This window comes from Streptopelia decaocto (genome assembly GCF_964273445.1).
Source record: "Streptopelia decaocto genome assembly, chromosome: 5".
Classification (NCBI taxonomy): Eukaryota; Metazoa; Chordata; class Aves; order Columbiformes; family Columbidae; genus Streptopelia; species Streptopelia decaocto.
The window spans coordinates 72,238,438-72,258,670 of NC_138659.1; the positions used below are offsets into that span (position 1 = coordinate 72,238,438).

The 20,233-nt window shown below is 59.4% G+C and overlaps 1 protein-coding gene and 1 long non-coding RNA gene across 5 annotated transcripts in view; one reads left to right on the forward strand and one right to left on the reverse strand.

Moving 5' to 3' along the window:
• The window catches only part of PWWP2B (PWWP domain containing 2B), a 51,007-nt gene extending 31,248 nt beyond the window's left edge, over positions 1–19,759 (forward strand). The window contains exons 3-4 of one of the 4 annotated variants that reach the window (XR_014184190.1): positions 18,382–19,109; positions 19,396–19,756. The gene's annotated coding sequence lies outside the window, so the exon portion shown is untranslated. Of the gene's footprint in view, positions 1–18,381 lie in introns of all 4 variants that reach the window. The other 3 variants (XR_014184191.1, XR_014184192.1, XM_082054005.1) reach the window with 3 other exon arrangements.
• LOC309440227 lies at positions 6,178–8,401 on the reverse strand. The gene is made up of 3 exons (XR_014184150.1): positions 8,202–8,401; positions 7,510–8,023; positions 6,178–7,199 (listed from the first exon to the last, which is right to left on the reverse strand). It is a non-coding gene; the product is annotated as an uncharacterized lncRNA (long non-coding RNA).
• Positions 19,760–20,233: the final 474 nt, after the last annotated feature.

Sequence of the window (20,233 nt, forward strand, 5' to 3'; positions counted from 1 at the left end):
TCGTTCCGCGGCAGTGTCCGTGTGCTGCTCCCCGTGCAGCCCGGGGCGCGGAGCCTGGGCCCCGCACACCTCGGGTCCTGGCCATGGGAGGCTGGCGGCAGCGGCTCGGCGGCGCTGTTCCTGCCCGCCGCTCTGCGCGTGATCCGAGGTGCTTTTGGTTTTTGGGTGCTCAGCGGCAGTAAAGCTGTGAAATGCTGCGTGTGCCCGTGAGGGCGGCTGGCGTGGGCCGGCACGGGGCTGGGCCGCGGGCTCCGTGTCCCCTCCCGGAGCCGCGTCCTGGCGCAGCAGCGCAGCACCGGCGTGCTGCCCAGGAACATCTCCAGAGCTGCCCCCGCGCTGCCCGGCACAGCCGGGGCCAAAGCCGTGAGCTCTGGGGTGCACTGACTGAATAATGTGCATTTGGCTTGGTTGTGCCCTTCAAGTTTCTGTTTGGTGGGCTCGAGTCCCTTTTGCTTCTTGTCGCATACAAAGACCAGCTGTTAACGTCTCTGTTTGAGGCAGACATTTTCACTACATGTTTTTGCCTGGGGTGCTGGGACTGACAGGAAAACTCCAGTAAGATTTTGAAATGATGAGCATCAGCAACAGCAGCGCTGTTCTCGTGACCGCGTTTCGAAGCAGAGGGGGAACCCTCCCGTAGCACACGCAATGCAGACATGAGCTGCGCTGCAGAAATCCCTGCCTGGGTCCTGCTGGTGAAGCTGCTGTTTGCAGGGGGTGTTCCTCGGGCACCAGCGTGGGCTCTTGCTGCACCTCTGGTTTGCAGGTGATATCTAAGCAGCTGCAGCAGTGAAGCCCCTGCCCAGAGAGCCGTAGCTGGGCCATGACAAGCCGTGGGGCGGGCGCTGGGGTCGGTAATCGCGGCCGGTCCCGGGCGAGCAGCCAGCCTGCTGGCACCGCTCCGCTGGAAAATTGGCTCTTCCTCCAAAGAGGGTATTAGATGGAGAACTAAATTTAGACGCTGTTGCTTGGCGAGCGCAGTAAATGGAGGCTGTAAGCTGCTGCCCACGTGCAGCGCGGGCCCAGCTCCTCCCGGGCAGCTCTCGCACCGGGACGGGGCCGGAGGGGAACCCTGCTGGAGGCGATCCCTGGGCAACACAAGCAAGAGCACATATGGAGCTTCCATAAATCACGGGTTTTTAAGACACGGTTCCTGAAAAGAGCAGTCGTCTTCAGTAAATAGTAGGAGGAACGAGCTGGGGGCATCTCTGCGGTGCGGGGCAGCTGCCAGGTGTCCCAAACGCCGGGTGTGAGCGTGGTGACAGGCAGCGATCCACGGGCGGCAGCCGCTGACCGGCAGGGAGGGACGGGGTGACCTGGGCCATCTCCCAGGGCCCTGGAAAGTGCGCGTGGGCAATATAGACATACGTGTAGTTTCAGGAGGTGAATAATGAGGCTGTGGCAGCTGGCTGTGCATCAGAACAGCCAGAAGCTCTTCATTAGTTCTGAAATGTTGGAGGTTCCAATCAGGAAACTTTGTCACCTTGAGTGAAATGTTCCCTGCCCTTCTTCTTGGGCTTCTGGGGTTTTTTGCCCCGTTTCTTTCAGGGAGATGAGGCGAGGGAGCGAAGGCTGGGCTGGGCTCGGGGGTCAGACACTAAGTCAGGTGTACACAGCGCTGGGGTGCTGTGGCTCTCCCGCAGTGATTTGTGCTGCAGTGATGTGTCCAGCTGGAGCACCCCAATACCCAGGACACTGCACCGTCCGTGACGGAGCCGCTGACTGCAGGTGGTGAAGGTTAACGCAAAGGCGTCCTATTTGAACGGAAAAGAAGATGTCTTCTTCCCGCTCCTGCCCACCTCGGGATTGCCCTGATTGTAATTAGGTGGGGCATGCTGACGAGCTAGGTAGATTAGAGGTGGATAAGCTGCGGGCAGGCATCCTGCATGACGTGCCTTGATTGGAAATCCTCTTGCTTTGGTGTAATCTGGCTTTGCGAGCTCCCAAGGGCTCCTCCGAGAGCCCCAGAATGAGCTGTGCACACAGCGACGGGGATGGCCTGGGACCTGGGACCTGGGGCAGCCCCAGCTCTTGCTCTGCAGTTTGCTGAGGCTTGGCCTTTGCTTTATGTTTAAGATCTGTGTTCATTTTATCTTGCTGTAAGTACTTTATGGCCCCGCTCTTGGCGATAGGTGGGAAAACCACTCAATAAATAGGCATCACCCTGCAGCCACCCAGGGACACGTCAGTGTCACCCTGCAGCCACCCAGGGACAGGTCAGTGTCACCCTTTAACCACCCAGGGACAGGTCAGTGTCACCCTGCAGCCACCCTGGGACAGGTCAGTGTCACCCTTTAACCACCCAGGGACAGGTCAGTGTCACCCTGCAGCCACCCTGGGACAGGTCAGTGTCACCCTGTAACTGCCCTGGGACAGGTCAGTGTCACCCCACAGCATCCAGGGACAGGTCAGTGTCACCCTGCAGCATCCAGGACAGCTCAGCCTCACCCTGTAACCACCCTGGGACAGGTCAGTGTCACCCTGCGGCCCCATGTGCTCCCTGTGCAGGAACCAGGGGCACGCACACTCCCTAACGAGCTCTGTGTTTAATGAGCACATAGTTACTGTGCTGAGTGTAGCCGAGAAGTGAGGTGTTGTGGGGTGTGGGAAGGGGCGGTGTGACAAGGAGTGGTTCTGGCGTGGTGTGTCTGCGTTATCCTCCCTGTCAGCGCTGATAAGCACATTTCTTAGGTTTGAAAAAAGGACTTGGGGAAGGGGGAAGACATTTCTGTGCATCAACACCTGAAAGATTGACTTTGAAAGAGTGCGAGCAGTGGCTTATCGTCTCCTTTGAGAGGAGGATGTTGTTCTTCAGGAAGCAGCGGTTGGAGTCCCGCTGCCCTCCCCGCGCTGAGCGGACCCCTGACCCTCACAACAGGGAGGCTGTGGACGGGAAGCCCTGGTCTGCGGGCACGGTTATCGCGCTGGCTCTCAGCACTGGGTGTGCGCCGAGCTCACTCGCCGCTGCCTTTGCAAGACAAGGCATTAAAAGCCAGAGACAGGGCTGGGAAGGCAGGGCTGGGAAGGCAGGGCTGGGCAGGGCTGGGAAGGCAGGGGCTGGGCAGGGCTGGGAAGGCAGGGCTGGGAAGGCAGGGCTGGGCAGGGGTGGGAAGGCAGGGCTGGGAAGGCAGGGCTGGGAAGGCAGGGGTGGGATGGCAGGGGTGGGAAGGCAGGGCAGGGAAGGCAGGGCAGGGAAGGCAGGGGTGGGAAGGCAGGGCTGGGAAGGCAGGGCTGGGAAGGCAGGGCTGGGAAGGCAGGGGCTGGGCAGGCAGGGCTGGGAAGGCAGGGGTGGGAAGGCAGGGGTGGGAAGGCAGGGCAGGGAAGGCAGGAGTGGGAAGGCAGGGGTGGAAGGCAGGGGTGGAAGGCAGCGGTGGGACGGCAGGGAAGGCAGGGCTGGGAAGGCAGGGAAGGCAGGGGTGGGAAGGCAGGGGTGGGAAGGCAGGGATGGGAAGGCAGGAGTGGGAAGGCAGGGGTGGAAGGCAGGGGTGGAAGGCAGCGGTGGGACGGCAGGGAAGGCAGGGCTGGGCAGGGCTGGGAAGGCAGGGGTGGGAAGGCAGGGGTGGGAAGGCAGGATTGGGACAGCAGGGGGGAGCGACGGGCAGGGCCGAGCGTACTGGGACTCGAGCAGGTTGCGGCAGGGCACGGTGACTTGGTTGCTGGGACTCGAGCAGGTTGCGGCAGGGCACGGTGACTTGGTTGCTGGGACTCGAGCAGGTTGCGGCAGGGCACGGTGACTTGCCGGGGCCACGAGAATGGGCATACATTGTTTTCCTTCTGGATGATGCATATTGAGGATTCAAGGATTTTTTTTATTTTCTGCTGCCTTTTTTTGTTTCCCTGCTTGTTTTTTTCCGTTGGATGCCGAGGTTTTGTCTGTCCAGGAACTCAGCATAGAAAACCATAAATAATTATGACAGGGGATGAAAGCTGAGCTATTGAAAGCAAAAGAGATTTATAGTCAGATTGTTTAAACACTTTGCTTTTTGTTAGCACCTATTATACTCCAGTGCCTTAAAACCATTTGGGAGGGGCGAGCATTTTGTGCGAGATTTGACGCTCTGAGAGCTCATTTGGGTGAAAAGCTCCCGCCTGTGTGCCGGGCCAGCTGGGAAGGGGCTGCCCGAGCCAGGCCCCCCACCGCCCTCGCCGGCCCTTTGTCCTTCATCCCAGGGTGTTTCTGAAATGAGGGTGCATGGTGGGGGGCACGGGGAGACACGGGCACCTAGAGCTTGGCCATGACGTGGTTTAGTGCAAGATTTAGGTTATGGTTGGACTCGATGAGCTTGAGGGTCTCTTCCAACCAAACACATTCTGTGCTCCTATGATCTGCATGGCTGGTTCCTTCTTCCGTGGACATGAGCTCCCCGAGGCAGATGCTCGTTTGCAGTGAGTTTGGTGGTTATGTTGTGTGTGCGCTATACCCGTGATGTTGAACTACCCCATCCAGCTGGCAGAGCCGCCCCCGCACCACAGCAAACCCTCCCGATGGGCAGCACAGAAACAGAGGCGCTGGTTTGTTGGGGGGTTCCTGGCTGGTGCTCAGAGCTCCGCACAGGGACCGGGTGCTGCGGTGTTGGGTGACAGTGCCACCGCCAGCTCTGCTTCCAGTGCTGATGGTCACTGCGTGTCCCTCTGCCCCGCTGCCCCGGCCAGGTGTCCATGGTGTGGGGTGAGGGAGGGTGCTGGGACCCCCTGCAGGGGAGGTGGGTGCTCAGGGGTGCTGCCTTGAGCTCGCTGTGGGTGCCGTCCGCTGCAGGTGAGCTTGAAACAGGCTCAGGGTACCAGGACATGCATGTCCCCAGTGCGCCAGACATGTGGCAGCAGCGGAGCTCTGTGTGTCCCCACTGCCAGGGGTGCTGGGCAAGTGGCTTGTGAGGGGCCAGGGCTACCGGCTGCCCCCCAACCCAACTGCCCCCCAACCCGGCTGTGCCCTGCGCGGGGCAGGACGAGTGTCACTGGTGATGCACAGACACCTCGAGTCTGCTCCGGGGGTTGCTGGCTGTTACTGCTCTCACTTGAACTCCTGCTTGCTGTGTCAGTGCTGGCCGTGCTGGCCCTGCCCCATGTCCCCATGCTGAGCCATGGGGACGGGCAGCTCTGTGACAGTGCAGAGGGCTGCAGAGCCCGGCCATGGGGACAGAGCGGCTCTAGGGCTGCAGAGCCCGGCCGTGGGGACAGAGCGGCTCTAGGGCTGCAGAGCCCGGCCGTGGGGACAGAGCGGCTCTAGGGCTGCAGAGCCCGGCCATGGGGACAGAGCGGCTCTAGGGCTGCAGAGCCCGGCCGTGGGGACAGAGCGGCTCTAGGGCTGCAGAGCCCGGCCATGGGGACAGAGCGGCTCTAGGGCTGCAGAGCCCGGCCGTGGGGACAGAGCGGCTCTAGGGCTGCAGAGCCCGGCCATGGGGACAGAGCGGCTCTAGGGCTGCAGAGCCCAGCCGTGGGGACAGAGCGGCTCTAGGGCTGCAGAGCCCGGCCATGGGGACAGAGCGGCTCTAGGGCTGCAGAGCCCGGCCATGGGGACAGAGCGGCTCTAGGGCTGCAGAGCCCGGCCATGGGGACAGAGCGGCTCTAGGGCTGCAGAGCCCAGCCGTGGGGACAGAGCGGCTCTAGGGCTGCAGAGCCCGGCCATGGGGACAGAGCGGCTCTGGGGCTGCAGAGCCCAGCCGTGGGGACAGAGCGGCTCTAGGGCTGCAGAGCCCAGCCGTGGGGACAGAGCGGCTCTAGGGCTGCAGAGCCCGGCCATGGGGACAGAGCGGCTCTAGGGCTGCAGAGCCCGGCCATGGGGACAGAGCGGCTCTAGGGCTGCAGAGCCCGGCCGTGGGGACAGAGCGGCTCTAGGGCTGCAGAGCCCAGCCGTGGGGACAGAGCGGCTCTAGGGCTGCAGAGCCCAGCCGTGGGGACAGAGCGGCTCTAGGGCTGCAGAGTCCGGCCGTGGGGACAGAGCGGCTCTAGGGCTGCAGAGCCCGGCCATGGGGACAGAGCGGCTCTAGGGCTGCAGAGCCCGGCCATGGTGATCCTGCGCCTCAGCAGAGCAGCTGGTTTAACACCTGAGCTATTTTCTCTGCAAATTCTGCAGTCACTCACAGAAATGTCTATTTTGAAATAGTCTGTGGGAACTTGGTAAAGTGGCAGCCTTTTATTTACTTGCTTATTTATTTATGGATAAAGTTTTATCCCATGCCATAACCACCTTGTTTGTTGCCATTTTCCATCAGCGTTATGTTTAGCCATGTATATGTTTTGGACAAACACACTGTGGTTTTTATTTTCAGTGGCAGCAACAGCTATTTCTAAATATTGCCAATCTGCTGAGATGTATGAGAGTATTGAAAACCTAAGGGGAAAATTGCAGATCTTGATTTTTATTTGGTAGTTTCCAGGTATATCTTGCTCAAAGCACATCAGTTTGCAATGGAATTTTCCCTCAAAGCTTGAAATGCAATGTCCAGTTTTCAGCTGTTGGCAGTACGATCAGCAGCGTTGGCGACAGTGCCGCGGCGCAAAGGACCTGCTTTCAGAGGACATCAGAAGAGAGACTTTTCTAGCAATGAAAGGCAGAGTCACCATGGCGCTCAGCAGCACGGGGAACGCGAGGCTGGGGCGTTTGCTTTCCGGATGATTGATTTCTGTACTGGTGATGCGTGTAAACGAGCGGGAGAGGCGCCAGGTCGCCACACGTGTGCGTGAGCGTCCCCGCACGCTCTGCTCGGCTCACGCGTGTTTGCAGCCGCCCGCGGGGCAGCCTCTCAGCGCCGGGTCCTGAGCACACGTGAGGTGCCGAGCGCTCCAGCAGCCACGGGCGGCTTGTGCTTTGGAGCCCGAGCCGGCCGAGCCGCGGCTGGCGCTGCTGCGGCGCCGTCCCGGGCCTGCATCGGGGCCACCGCCCCGCCGCCTCCGCTCAGCGCCGCCGGGCACCAGGGTGCTCAGCACCACCTGGTTTGCTTGTGTTCCTAGCGGTACCTGAAGCGCTCGCGCTGCCGCACGTGCGTTGGTGGTGGATCCCACGGGCGGTGGTGTCGTTGGGCTGTAGGTGGCCCGGGCGATGATGTGCTGTGTGTCGGGAGGTCAGTGCCGCCGAGGGGACAGTGACACCAGCCTGCCTCTCGCAGCTCTCGTGTGCGTGGTTCCGCCACCACAAAGGATTGAACGTAACAGAGATGAGTTTCTCGTGTGTCCGAACGTGTCTGATACTCCAGCTTTCACTGCAGAGACAAAGCAAACAGAGTTTTCCACCTGGCTGGTGCTCTTGATAATTATTTTTATTCACATATTCTGCATTAGATGTGGAAAATAGAAATGTGATTTCTTTGTGGTCTATTGATTTCCCAGGACTAAACAATTACATTGAAAGATGAGAACAAGCTTTTAAGTAGATGTTTTGAATGAGTCTTTAAAGAGTTGCACTGCAGATCCATGTGGTTTTCCAAGGCTTTGAGTTAGTTTTCTTTCTCGGTTAAATTTAATGGTTCAAATTCAAGACTTTTTCTATGATCCAGTAATGATAATAATTACCAGCAGTATTTTGCAAGAGGCCAAGTACAAATGGGGAGGTCGGTACATTTAGAGCCCATAGAAGAAATGTTCTTCCCGCAGAGCGTTGCATCTCTCTGGAATTCACTGGTGCAGAGGATCCAAACAAATAGGTTGGCCAGCATGAAAAGAAAAACTTTGGCTGGATCGTTTTATGTCCATTTATAAATAACATCTGTGCTCTGCAAGCGCTGCCCGTCGTATCTGAGTGACCAAACCCCCGCGCTGGGACGGGCTGATTCCGTGATTCTGTGCTGTGATCATAAGGTGTGGTTTGGGCTTTTTGAAAAGAACGCAGTTTCACTCAGATGCATTTTTGTGATGTTTTTTAGTGCATTGCAATGAATGGGCTGAGGAGCTGAAGGGCTGAGGAGGGTCAGCCCTGCTGGGTCAGCCCTGCCGGGTCAGCTCTGCTCGCGCAGCAGCTCCGGTCAGGTCACTTGGAGCAGCTGCTCCTTGGAGAGCAGCTTAGAGACCAGGGAAAATAGCTGTGATGCTGCTTGTGGATGTGAGCAAATGAGAAAGAGGAGGAAAACAACACCGACGTGGCTATTTCTGGTGGCTCAGCTCTGGTGTTCACCGGCGGGAGCCGCGGCGCTGCCGAGCGCACCCGGCGGGACCGGCGCCTCGGCTCGGCCATCCCGCTCCCGGCCCGCACGGCTGTTTGCGCTTACTCAGGAAGTAGCTGGAGTCTGCACGGCACTTCCCAACAGAGGAGACGGCGCATTGTGCTTCTAGTGAAGTCATTGTTTTTGTTACAAAAAAAGAACGAACTTGCTGTGTGTTTTTGAGTCTGCAGTCCGTCCTATTCCCCGGGCGGCTATAAAAATGTCCAGCTGGTGGATAGGAAATTGTAGCTTAGCATGTCCAAGCCTGTGACACATCAAACACCTTTTGGGAAAGCAAGTGTGCGTTTCTGGTGGCTGGAGCTGCTGTTCCAGTTAACCCCGCAGTGCCAAGGCCGCGGCGGAGGGCGGTGCCGCTGCCGGGGCCGCGGCGCCGGTGCCACCCAGGGCTGTGCTGGCACAACACGGGCAGAGCTGTCGCGACCAACATTTCTGAGGCTGGAGCAGAGACGTGAAGCTGCAGAGCTGCCTCAGAGAGCGGCCCTGCCCGTGCCATCCAGGCCGCTTTGTATTGCCCAGTGTCCCAGTGCCCCCAGCTGCTGTCACTCGTTTTCGCCTCTTTTTCTCCAAGCAGCATTGCCTGCACCTCGGGCAGTGACACCAACGCTCAGCCATGGCCTGGCTGGTGACACCGACGCTCAGCCATAGCCTGGCTGGTGACACTGATGCTCAGCCATGGCCTGGCTGGTGACACCGACACTCAGCCATGGCCTGGCTGGTGACACTGACACTCAGCCATGGCCTGGCTGGTGACACCGACACTCAGCCATGGCCTGGCTGGTGACACCAACACTCAGCTGTGCTGGCCTGGCTGGTGACACCGACACTCGGCCATGGCCTGGCTGGTGACACCGACACTCAGCTGTGCTGGCCTGGCTGGTGACACCGACACTCGGCCATGGCCTGGCTGGTGACACTGACACCCAGCTGTGCTGGCCTGGCTGGTGACACTGACACTCAGCTGTGCTGGCCTGGCTGGTGACACCGACACCCAGCTGTGCTGGCCTGGCTGGTGACACCGACACTCAGCTGTGCTGGCCTGGCTGGTGACACTGACACTCAGCTGTGCTGGCCTGGCTGCTGACACCGACACTCAGCCATGGCCTGGCTGGTGACACCGACACCCAGCTGTGCTGGCCTGGCTGCTGACACCGACACCCAGCTGTGCTGGCCTGGCTGGTGACACCGACACTCAGCCATGGCCTGGCTGGTGACACTGACACTCAGCTGTGCTGGCCTGGCTGCTGACACCGACACCCAGCTGTGCTGGTCTGGCTGGTGACACTGACACTCAGCTGTGCTGGCCTGGCTGGTGACACTGACACTCAGCTGTGCTGGCCTGGCTGGTGACACCGACACTCAGCCATGGCCTGGCTGGTGACACCGACACCCAGCTGTGCTGGCCTGGCTGGTGACACCGACACTCAGCCATGGCCTGGCTGGTGACACCGACACCCAGCTGTGCTGGCCTGGCTGGTGACACTGACACTCAGCCATGGCCTGGCTGGTGACACCGACACCCAGCTGTGCTGGCCTGGCTGGTGACACTGACACTCAGCCATGGCCTGGCTGGTGACACCGACACCCAGCTGTGCTGGCCTGGCTGGTGACACTGACACCCAGCTGTGCTGGCCTGGCTGGTGACACTCACACTCAGCTGTGCTGGCCTGGCTGGTGACACCGACACCCAGCTGTGCTGGCCTGGCTGGTGACACCGACACTCAGCTGTGCTGGCCTGGCTGGTGACACCGACACCCAGCTGTGCTGGCCTGGCTGGTGACACTGACACCCAGCTGTGCTGGCCTGGCTGGTGACACTGACACTCAGCTGTGCTGGCCTGGCTGCTCCAGCAGCTCCTGTCACGGTTCGTGGTGCTGGGTGGAGGTTTGGGGCCGGCAGCGGGGCTGTGACCCTGCCCAGCCCGGCCCTGCTGCTGCCCGTGGCTGGAAACACCCGTTAGTGACTTCCAGGCTTCTCTTCCTTCATTTCGGGTTTTCTTTTCCTTTTTCTGCCTTTTGCCCATGCCCACCCTCCCATGCCCAGGCTCCCGGCTGTCGTTAGCACGGGGAGGGGTTCGTTAGCACGGCCCCATCACCTCCAGGGAGACAATGGCTTTCAAAGACATCAGTTTCAGAGGAGCGTGTTTGAGAGGACATCACACAACCCTGTCAGCAGTTCGGCTGCTTGGGTTGTTTTAGCAGCGCACTGTTATTACCTGGTGTGATGGGTGGGAGACACCTGGGCAGTTCCAGCTGGCAGCTCTCTGGGGGCGGTTTGGTGAATAAAGGGGGGCTGGGAATCCAGCAGCCTGTCCGTGTGTCCGTGTGTCCCAGCCCCCAAAACCCGGGGTGCCGAGGTCCCTTCAGGTTTGCGCTGGGACTGTCCCACGATGTTTCCAATTTGCAGGATTTCTTGTGTACTTAATTATTTTCTTGGCCACCCCTCACTGTTAACAGTTTTTCTTGTGAGTCACTAAATAATGTGTAATTTATACAGCTGTATATTTTGTTTGGAATAAGCATTCAGCTTAGCAAATATTGCAAAGAAATTTTAGGATTTATGCAGCAATCAGAGACAATATTGCTGTAAGATAAGCAGAAATGAATGTCACCGTTGCATAATTAACTACACAGCGGTATGCAGGTGAACCTCCTGCTTTAGGAAAGTTTTAATTCACTGTTAAATGTGGTGTGACTTTCCTACGAGCATCGTGCCCTTGTCCTTCGCAGTTTAGGTTATTAGCAGCACCTTTCTGCACACTGGTTTCAATTAGGTACCCTCTGTAGTCTTGGAAAACTGGTGTCGTAGCAGGAGAGGTGAATGTCATGTCGTGGCAGCTCCGGCTGGCGGTGGCGGTGCTGGGGGTGGCGGCGCTGGCGGTGGCGGTGCTGACAGTGGCAGTGGTGGCGGTGGTAGGGGTGGCGGTGCTGGTGCTGTCGGCGCTAGAGGTGGTGGTGCTGGTGGTGGCGGTGCTGGTCGTGGTGGGGGTGGCGGTGCTGGCAGCGGCAGTGGTGGTGGTGCTGGGGGTGGCGCTGCTGGGGGTGGCGGTGCTGGGGGTGGCGGCGCTGGCGATGGCAGTGGTGGTGGTGCTGGGGGTGGCGGTGCTGGTGGTGGCGGTGCTGGCAGTGGCAGTGGTGGTGGTGGTAGGGGTGGCGGTGCTGGGGGTGGCAGTGCTGGTGGTGGTGGGGGTGGTGGTGGTGGTGGTGGTGGCGGTGCTGGGGGTGGCGGTGCTGGCGGTGGTGGGGGTGGCGGTGGTGGCGGTGGTGGCGGTGCTGGGGGTGGCGGTGCTGGCGGTGGCGGTGCTGGCGGTGGTGGGGGTGGTGGTGGTGGCGGTGGTGGCGGTGCTGGGGGTGGCGGTGCTGGCGGTGGCGGTGCTGGCGGTGGCGGTGCTGGCGGTGGTGGGGGTGGTGGTGGCGGTGGCGGTGCTGGGGGTGGCGGTGCTGGTGGGGGTGGCGGTGCTGGGGGTGGTGGTGCTGGCAGTGGCAGTGCTGGCGGTGGCAGTGGTGGTGGTGGTGGGGGTGGCAGTGCTGGTGGTGGTGGTGCTGGCAGTGGCAGTGCTGGCGGTGGCAGTGGTGGTGGTGGTGGGGGTGGCAGTGCTGGTGGTGGTGGTGCTGGCAGTGGCGATGCTGGCAGTGGCGGTGGTGGTGGTGGTGGTGCGGGGGGTGGCAGTGCTGGCGGTGGCAGTGGTGGTGGTGCTGGGGCTGGTGGTGCTGGGGGTGGCAGCGCTGGCGGTGCTGGCGGCGGTGGGGGTGGCGGTGGTGGCGGTGCTGGTGGTGGTGGGTGTGGCGGTGGTGGGGGTGGCGGTGCTGGCGGTGGCGGTGCTGGTGGTGGTGGGGGTGGTGGTGGGGGTGGCGGTGCTGGCGGTGGTGGGGGTGGCGGTGGGGGTGGCGGTGCTGGTGGTGGTGGGGGTGGCGGTGGTGGCGGTGCTGGCGGTGCTGGCGGTGGTGGGGGTGGCGGTGGGGGTGGCGGTGCTGGTGGCGGTGGGGGTGGCGGTGCTGGCGGTGGCGGTGCTGGTGGTGGGGGGGCTGGTGGTGGTGGTGGTGGGGGGGGTGGCGGTGGTGGCGGTGCTGGCGGTGGTGGGGGTGGCGGTGCTGGCGGTGCAGCCAGCAGCTGCCATGCTGTGGGTCAGTCAGTCTGGTGATTCGCTGCCGTGCCCGGGGATGCCGCTGCAGGAACCCGGGGCTCGAGGTGACATTTGGGGACAGCAACGGGTGATGTACAGGCGGTGCTGGTGCTGTGCTGAGGAGCACCGATCCCTCCTGCGGTGCGCAGCCCCACAACAAAACCCGGCACCAGCCAGGCGGAGCAGGTGGTCGTGGAGGGTGCGGGTCCAGGGGAAAAGTGCCGTTTGAAACTGCAGTTTAAGTCCGTGGTGCTGCAGGCGTTTGTGCAAGGCTGAAGTGTGTCCCAGCAGCTTTCAGACCGGCGTGCCCGGGTGTCACAGCCCCGTGGGGCTGGGCAGGGGACCGGCGTCCCTGGGTGCCGCATCCCTGTGCCCATCACTGCCAAGCGCAGGGGGCTGTGTCCTCAGCAGGCCAGCTCGGGAAGCTGCAATAGCTTTTAAAATGGATTGGATAAAATCCGAGGGCAGAACAATGTGGAAATGGGCTCGTGTGGCCCCTGGGAAGTGGCACCAGCTGTGCTGTTTGTCCCGGGGCAGGGGCGGCCGCAGAGCTGCTCCCGCACCCCCCGGCTGCCCTGCCAGCGGGTGCAGTAACGTGTCCCTCGGCCCACTCCTGTCCTCGGACAGGCCCCGGGGCTTTGCGTGTCTTTCCTGGGGCTGTGATGAGAGCTTTAGCTGGTGCTGAAGTTCAGGTTTTGGACTACATCTGAAATCTGGCTGTCCCCACAGTCATAGTGTATCTGGGCAAAATTTGCTGGATAATTGCAAGAAGCCCCAACAACAAGTAGCTGGAATACTATGCCCATAGCAAGAGGCAGATGTTTGTTAGCAGGGAAATAGCCTTATACAGATCTACTATATACACTCATTGATCATTTATTATGTAATGAAGCTGCGGTTCCACTGGAGGCCCATCTGGCCAGCTGTGTCCTGCAGGCAGCCTTTGTGTGAGCCGTGGGGCCCTGCGGCTCCAAACTGGCATTTCCGTGGAGCTGGATGCCCTGGAGAACCTGCAGGGCTGACTCCGTGCTCAGGAGATTCAGTCTAAGGGTTGGCTCTTCGCTTCTTCCCGGCTTCCTTCCTCCTCTTCCAATCAATAATGTAAAATATGTTGAACAAGGAAAAGATGTTACAGTTCACCTCATTTCATTGATGTTCTCGTTTATAGGTACAGATAACAAGGTGACTACACACAAAGGTCCCAAGCCTCCATTTCTTTGTGATAAAAGTAGATTTTAGAGGACTCATTCTTTAAAGTTGTTTTTCATAGCTATAAAAAGAATATGGAAATGTTTCCCTTTGGTATTTCTGTATCCTTCCGCCCAAAGAAGCGATTTCCTTTTCTCCTTGCTGAGTAGGGAGTTCTCCACTGCAGCTTCAGCTTTGATGTCTCAGGGAAAGAAAAACCAAATTAGCAAATCTACAGGAAGGGATGAGCACAGCGCTGCTCCCTGGGCCCGCGGGCCAGGGCTTGACCCCCGGGGGTTCGTGCCGGCGTGGCGCGGGCGGGGCGGGCGGCACCGCGGTGGCGGGTGGTCAGTGCGAGCCCTGAGGGCAGAGCTGTGCCGTGCTGTGCCATGCCGTGCCATGCTGTGCTGTGCCATGCCGTGCCATGCCGTGCCATGCTGTGCCGTGCCATGCTGTGCCATGCCATGCCATGCCGTGCTGTGCCATGCTGTGCCGTGCCATGCTGTGCCGTGCCATGCCATGCCGTGCCACGGGGCTGCCCTCGCCACGGCCCCGCTTGGCAGCCCCGCTGTGCCGTGGCAGCTGGCCCAGCTGGGCCTCTTTGATGCAAAACAGGCTCAAATAAACCCCTGAACACCTCAAGTCTCTGGGCGCGGCAGCCGAGGGAAACCCCTGGCTGAGACGCATTTGCTGTGTGTTCCTTCTCCCGGGAAAACTCAGCTGGACTGGTTCAATTTAGTGTGTTTGGGGTTGCTGGGAGGTGGGTGACACAGAGCTGCGCTCTCTGTGTTTCACCTGGTGAACAGCCCCCTTTTCTCTGGCCGGTCTGGCCGAACCGTGTCCCGGCGTCCTGCCCCGGGTGCCCCCAGGCGGGTCAGAGCCCCTGCCCGTTCCCCACGCTGCGCCCGGACCGCGGCCCCTCGCCCGGCCGGGGTTAGTGCAGAACCGAAACCCACACTCAGCGTTGGTGCGGAGCCAGAAACGCCCTCGCAGCCCAGAGCGCTGCTGGCGCCGGCACTGCCGGCCCTGTCCCTGTCCCTGTCCCTGTCCCGGGCCGGCAGGGACAGCGGGCACCCACGGCCTCCCCAGCCCAGCAGGGGCAGCGCGTTCAAGGTCTGTGTCTGAGCGCTATTTTTCCATTTCCTTTCGTTAAGCAAAACCTCTGCCTTGTTTATCTGAGCTATAAATAGCTTCCTCGTGTCTGCTTCACTCTCGCTGTGGTCAAAAACACGCCAGGTTGGGGGTTGGAGATGGGTTTTGTAAATCTGATTATTTCTTTGCTTATCACTAGTATCAGAATGGAGTGCAAAACCAGATTAAACAGGGAGAGATCAAAGTGAGAGATCTAGAAATGACTAAAAATAACCCCGGGCTCCTTAGGCCAGCGCGGCTCTGTGGCACAGTGCGGCTCAGTGCCTGTGAAGGTAACGAGCCCCTTGGTGTCTGCTGGTGGCCGCAGTGTGTGAATCCCCTGACAGCAGAGCTCGGCTCTGTGTGGAGGGCTGGGGAAGGGGCTGAATAAGCTGTTTCAGTGGCTTTTACCAGTTCTGATGGAGCTGGTTTCCAGGCCACTTACAGAACATGTATTAGGACTATTTCTGAGCTTAGTTTTGCTGGCTTTATTTATGTATTTATCTGTTTAAACCACCAGTAACTCTCACAGGGAGAAATGAATTTTCACTGTCTCCCTGGTGCTGCGCTCCTAACCAGAGCAAAAGCCCTTGTACCTTTGCATGTGCTTGTTTCCCCCTCTCACTATGCAAAGTGCACCCAAAGAACCGGAGGAGCGCCCAGCGCGTGAGCACAGCGTCCGCGGTGCCGCGGTGCGCAGCGGCCCTGTGCCGGCGCAGGGATGGCTGGGGACCCCCCGTGCCCCGCCGGGTGAGCGCGCAGGGCCAGGCCAGAGCTGGCACCTTTGCCAAAAGGATTTTAACCTGGGGTTTGTTCCTTACGTAGCACTCGTTCTTCGTTAGGGTGACACAAAGCCTGTTTCCTTCGGCCGGGTGCTGCTGGGCTCCCTGTGCACCCGGACACACGGCGCAGGGACAGCGCTGGTTGCTGGCTACGCTGCCGTGCAGAATTCACAAGTGTTTTCAATGCCCTCTCATGCAAGGGGTGTCAGAGCGGTGCCAAACCCCGCAGCAGTCCAGGCGTTGGGGCTTTCGTGGTTCATGACCTGAGTTTTGCTCTCCTGGCCAGGATGGCCGGTGCTGAGGCAGGAGCTGGCGCTGGGGACGGCAGCGCCGGGCCCTGCCCTGCGGAACGTCCCCAGCCTGGGGACACCGGCTGGTCCTGGGGACGGCAGCGCCGGGCCCTGCCCCGCGGAACGTCCCCAGCCTGGGGACACCGGCTGGTCCTGGGGACGGCAGCGCCGGGCCCTGCCCCGCGGAACGTCCCCAGCCTGGGGACACCGGCTGGTCCTGGCTCCAGGGGCGAATGCCATGGCAGGGACGGAGCCGCGCTGGGGTCACAGAGCAGGACCTGCCGGGGAAAGTGGGAAAGGTGAGCTCGGGGAGGCTGCAGCTGGAGTCTGAGCGGGAGGTCACGCGTGGGGAACGGGAGGAACCGTCGCTGCCGTGCTGGTGCAGCCCGGCGGGACAGAAGCTGCGCAGACAGGCCCGGCGCCGTAATTGCGTGTCTGTAATTGTCTATCGGAGGCATTAGCAATACGTCAGGTGTGGAGTAATGGAAAATGTGGAAAGCTGGCACACTGGCTCGAAAACTAGCTAGACAAGAAATAACCTTGTGCTTCTGTAGGTGTATAATTGGGAAGTGTCAATTATCTACAGTTGGTGCATAAGAGGATTACTGCGCCACAGAAAAGAATTCTTTGTCTGGAAAAATTACTAGTTGATAATGGAGATATTCCCCTCCCTTCTTATTGTGTAAACAGTGTTGGTGTGTTTGCATTGCCATCTCTCTTGTGAAAGCAGAAACGCGTTTGCATGGCCTGTGTGTCCCCACGCTGCTGGGACAGTAACTGCTGCGCTGCAGCACCTCGCTGCTCCACTGCTGCATGTCAAACTGCTTCTGCCGGCCCCTCGCTGCTCCGCTCCCGCTGCTGCATGTCAAACTGCTTCTGCCAGCACCTCGCTGCTCCACTCCCGCTGCTGCATGTCAAACTGCTTCTGCCAGCCCCTCGCTGCTCCACTCCCGCTGCTGCATGTCAAACTGCTGCTGCCGGCACCTCGCTGCTCCGCTCCCGCTGCTGCATGTCAAACTGCTGCTGCCGGCACCTCGCTGCTCCGCTCCCGCTGCTGCATGTCAAACTGCTTCTGCCGGCACCTCGCTGCTCCACTCCCGCTGCTGCATGTCAAACTGCTGCTGCCAGCCCCTCGCTGCTCCACTCCCGCTGCTGCATGTCAAACTGCTTCTGCCGGCCCCTCGCTGCTCCGCTCCCGCTGCTGCATGTCAAACTGCTGCTGCCAGCCCCTCGCTGCTCCGCTCCCGCTGCTGCATGTCAAACTGCTGCTGCCGGCCCCTCGCTGCTCCACTCCCGCTGCTGCATGTCAAACTGCTGCTGCTGGCCCCTCGCTGCTCCACTGCTGCATGTCAAACTGCTGCTGCTGGCCCCTCGCTGCTCCACTGCTGCATGTCAAACTGATGCTGCCGGCCCCTCGCTGCTCCACTGCTGCATGTCAAACTGCTGCTGCCGGCCCCTCGCTGCTCCACTGCTGCATGTCAAACTGCTGCTGCCGGCCCCTCGCTGCTCCACTGCTGCATGTCAAACTGCTGCTGCTGGCCCCTCGCTGCTCCACTGCTGCATGTCAAACTGCTTCTGCCAGCCTCTCGCTGCTCCGCTCCCGCTGCTGCATGTCAAACTGCTGCTGCCGGCACCTCGCTGCTCCACTCCTGCTGCTGCATGTCAAACTGCTTCTGCCGGCCCCTTGCTGCTCCACTCCCGCTGCTGCATGTCAAACTGCTGCTGCCGGCCCCTCGCTGCTCCACTCCCGCTGCTGCATGTCAAACTGCTGCTGCCGGCCCCTCGCTGCTCCGCTCCCGCTGCTGCATGTCAAACTGCTGCTGCCGGCCCCTCGCTGCTCCACTCCCGCTGCTGCATGTCAAACTGCTGCTGCCAGCCCCTCGCTGCTCCACTCCCGCTGCTGCATGTCAAACTGCTGCTGCCAGCCCCTCGCTGCTCCACTCCTGCTGCTGCATGTCAAACTGCTTCTGCCGGCACCTCGCTGCTCCCGCTGCTGCATGTCAAACTGCTGCTGCCGGCCCCTCGCTGCTCCACTGCTGCATGTCAAACTGCTTCTGCCGGCCCCTCGCTGCTCCACTCCTGCTGCTGCATGTCAAACTGCTGCTGCACATCCCAGCGGCAGAACGAAGGAGAGAACCAAAGAGCCCACATGGTCCTACGTGTTTCATTTAACACGCAGCATCAAACGCTTGATATTAGTTACCATGAAAAGCTTTCAGTTCCCACTTTTATTTGCAGAAAAAAGGATGATTGGTTTGGCTATAGACTTTGCATAAGTTTATTAGTGCTTATTGACATTCAGGGGTTTGTTCAAGGACAAAATGTGTGACATTTGAGGCAATGAAGATTTTTAAATGTAGTGAATCTTAGGAAAACTAAGATGTATCTGGAATTAATTTTCAGGTTGCTAAATCTAAGACAACACCTACCAATTGTCTCATGGCCCTCTGCTACAAGCTGCCCCACAGATCAGAAGCTGTGGTTGGAAATGATCTGCAGTGCAGAACCCCGAGGCATGTGTATGCCATACCTGCAGCACCTGCTGCCAGCTGCGTTAGTGGCCTAGGAGGGGCATTTGGGTTGGTGTGACATAAGTTGTGTCTAACCTGTAAAGCCGAGCTCTGTGTGAGCTGTAAGCTGAAGAGTGAGGGCTTTTCCTAGCTCTGGGGTGAAACCCTTGCAGCTTTCTCCACAACGGCTGTTTTTCCTTGTAGCTGGCTCAGCATGAAGCTGTGCCTGATGGTGCGGAAGACGAGATAAAAGGAGGAAGAAAACCAGCGTCACCGAACCCTGCGAGGACAGCGATGCCCCTCACTGGAGCCCGTGTGCAGGTTCTCAGCTCTGGGTCTCCATTCCAGCACATTCTTGTACGAGTCGATCTTTCTCCCCCAGCCGACAGTTTGATAACAATGCCTCATTAGAAGTATGCAGTGAGTTCTCTTGATTAATCAGTTATGATATTCCTTCCTCCCGTGCTGTGTCCGGCTCAGGGGCAGAGCCGGCGTTGCCGTTACCGCGGCTGATGCTCCCGGCCAAGTCCCTGGACCCGGGGCCGCCTGGCACCCACCTGCAAGGGCCCTTGGTCCTGGATGGGGACGTCATGGCCACGCGACAGCCCCACACAGACCTTCACCTGCCAGTGCTGTATTTTGAGTTAATTACTCTAATTTGGATCTTGATGTCTGGTCTGGGGTGAATCTCTGAAACACATTTTCTGGTGACACCTTGAGTTTTTCTTTAATAGCTGAATTTATACCTTCAGATTGCCTGATTTCTGCTCACAACCAAGCAGTGTTCTCCGATACCCTCTGCTTCAAAGTGTGGATTATCTCTGGCGTCGCTCCCTGTGTAGCCAAAGAACAGACTAAATCCCTCTGGATGCCACAACTTTCTGTGAAGCACAGTGAATCGTAGTGGCAGCGTCACATTTCTGCGTGGCAAGGTAATCTACGCCAGGCTTGTGTGCCGGGGTATTGTTAGTGAGCTGTTGTGATCTGAAACGCAGCCTTGGCACGTGCCTGCCTGGGGCTGGTGCGCAGCGGGAGCGCCGCCGGCGTCCCCGAGCACCGGCTGCTGCCGCGTTCCGTGTCCTGTGGGAACCGGGGGAGCGGGGATGTGCATCTGCAAAATACTCTCTAGCTTCTACGTCTTTGGTGCGTGTTTCGTTAAAACTTTCTATTCAATCAAGCTAACCCTATTACCCTTTCTCTGATTTGATGTAATCACAGGGTTTGCGTTGTGCCGAGCAGGGATCTCCAGCGCAGCGCGGTGCCGGGAGGGCTGTGCCACGTGCGGCAGTGGGAGCCGGCTCTGCCCTGCCTGAGCGTCCCAGCAAGGGCCACCGACCGTGCCTTGGGACGGACGCAAAGTCACCCCCATTCCCAGGTTTTCCTGCTGGCTAAACCAGAGAGAGATGAACATCCTCTTCAGAGAGGAGAAACAAGAGCTCTGTAGGCCACGTGTGTAAGTCAGGGATGGAGTTTCAGAGCCTGGATTTCAAAATGAGAGTCAAAGGCTCTGCCTGTGTAATCTGTGGCTGAAACCGTGCCGGTAAATGTAAAAATCATGAATCACTCCTGAAGTCAGAAAACGTTTTGTAACTTCCTGAGTGCAGGATAAACTCTCTGCCTTCTGTTTGCTTTGTTCCTTTGCCTTTGTTCCAGGGCTCTGGCTTACTCAGCCATTCGGGAGGTTCCCCAAAAGCACGGAGCCTTGAAACTTGTCTTGGAGAAAACTGACCAGGGAGGGATGCGGTTCTGAGCGGAATGCACGTGTGTACGTGCACGGGTGGTTCTCCGTCGTTCTCCCGTGAGGGAGGGGAATACCTGCATTCCCTCATTTCCCCGTGCTCAGTGCTCGCCGGACGCTGTCCCGGGGATCCTGCCACCGCGCTGGGCCGTGCCGGAGCGGGCGCGGTGCTGCCGCGCACCCTGAGCCTGCCCTGCCTGCACAGCACACGCACAGTGGCAGCGGATGTTGCTTTTTAAAAAAAGAAGGTTTGTGTGTGTATGCATATATATATATATATACACACACATATATAGCTTGCTGTGGTTTTACAGAGAA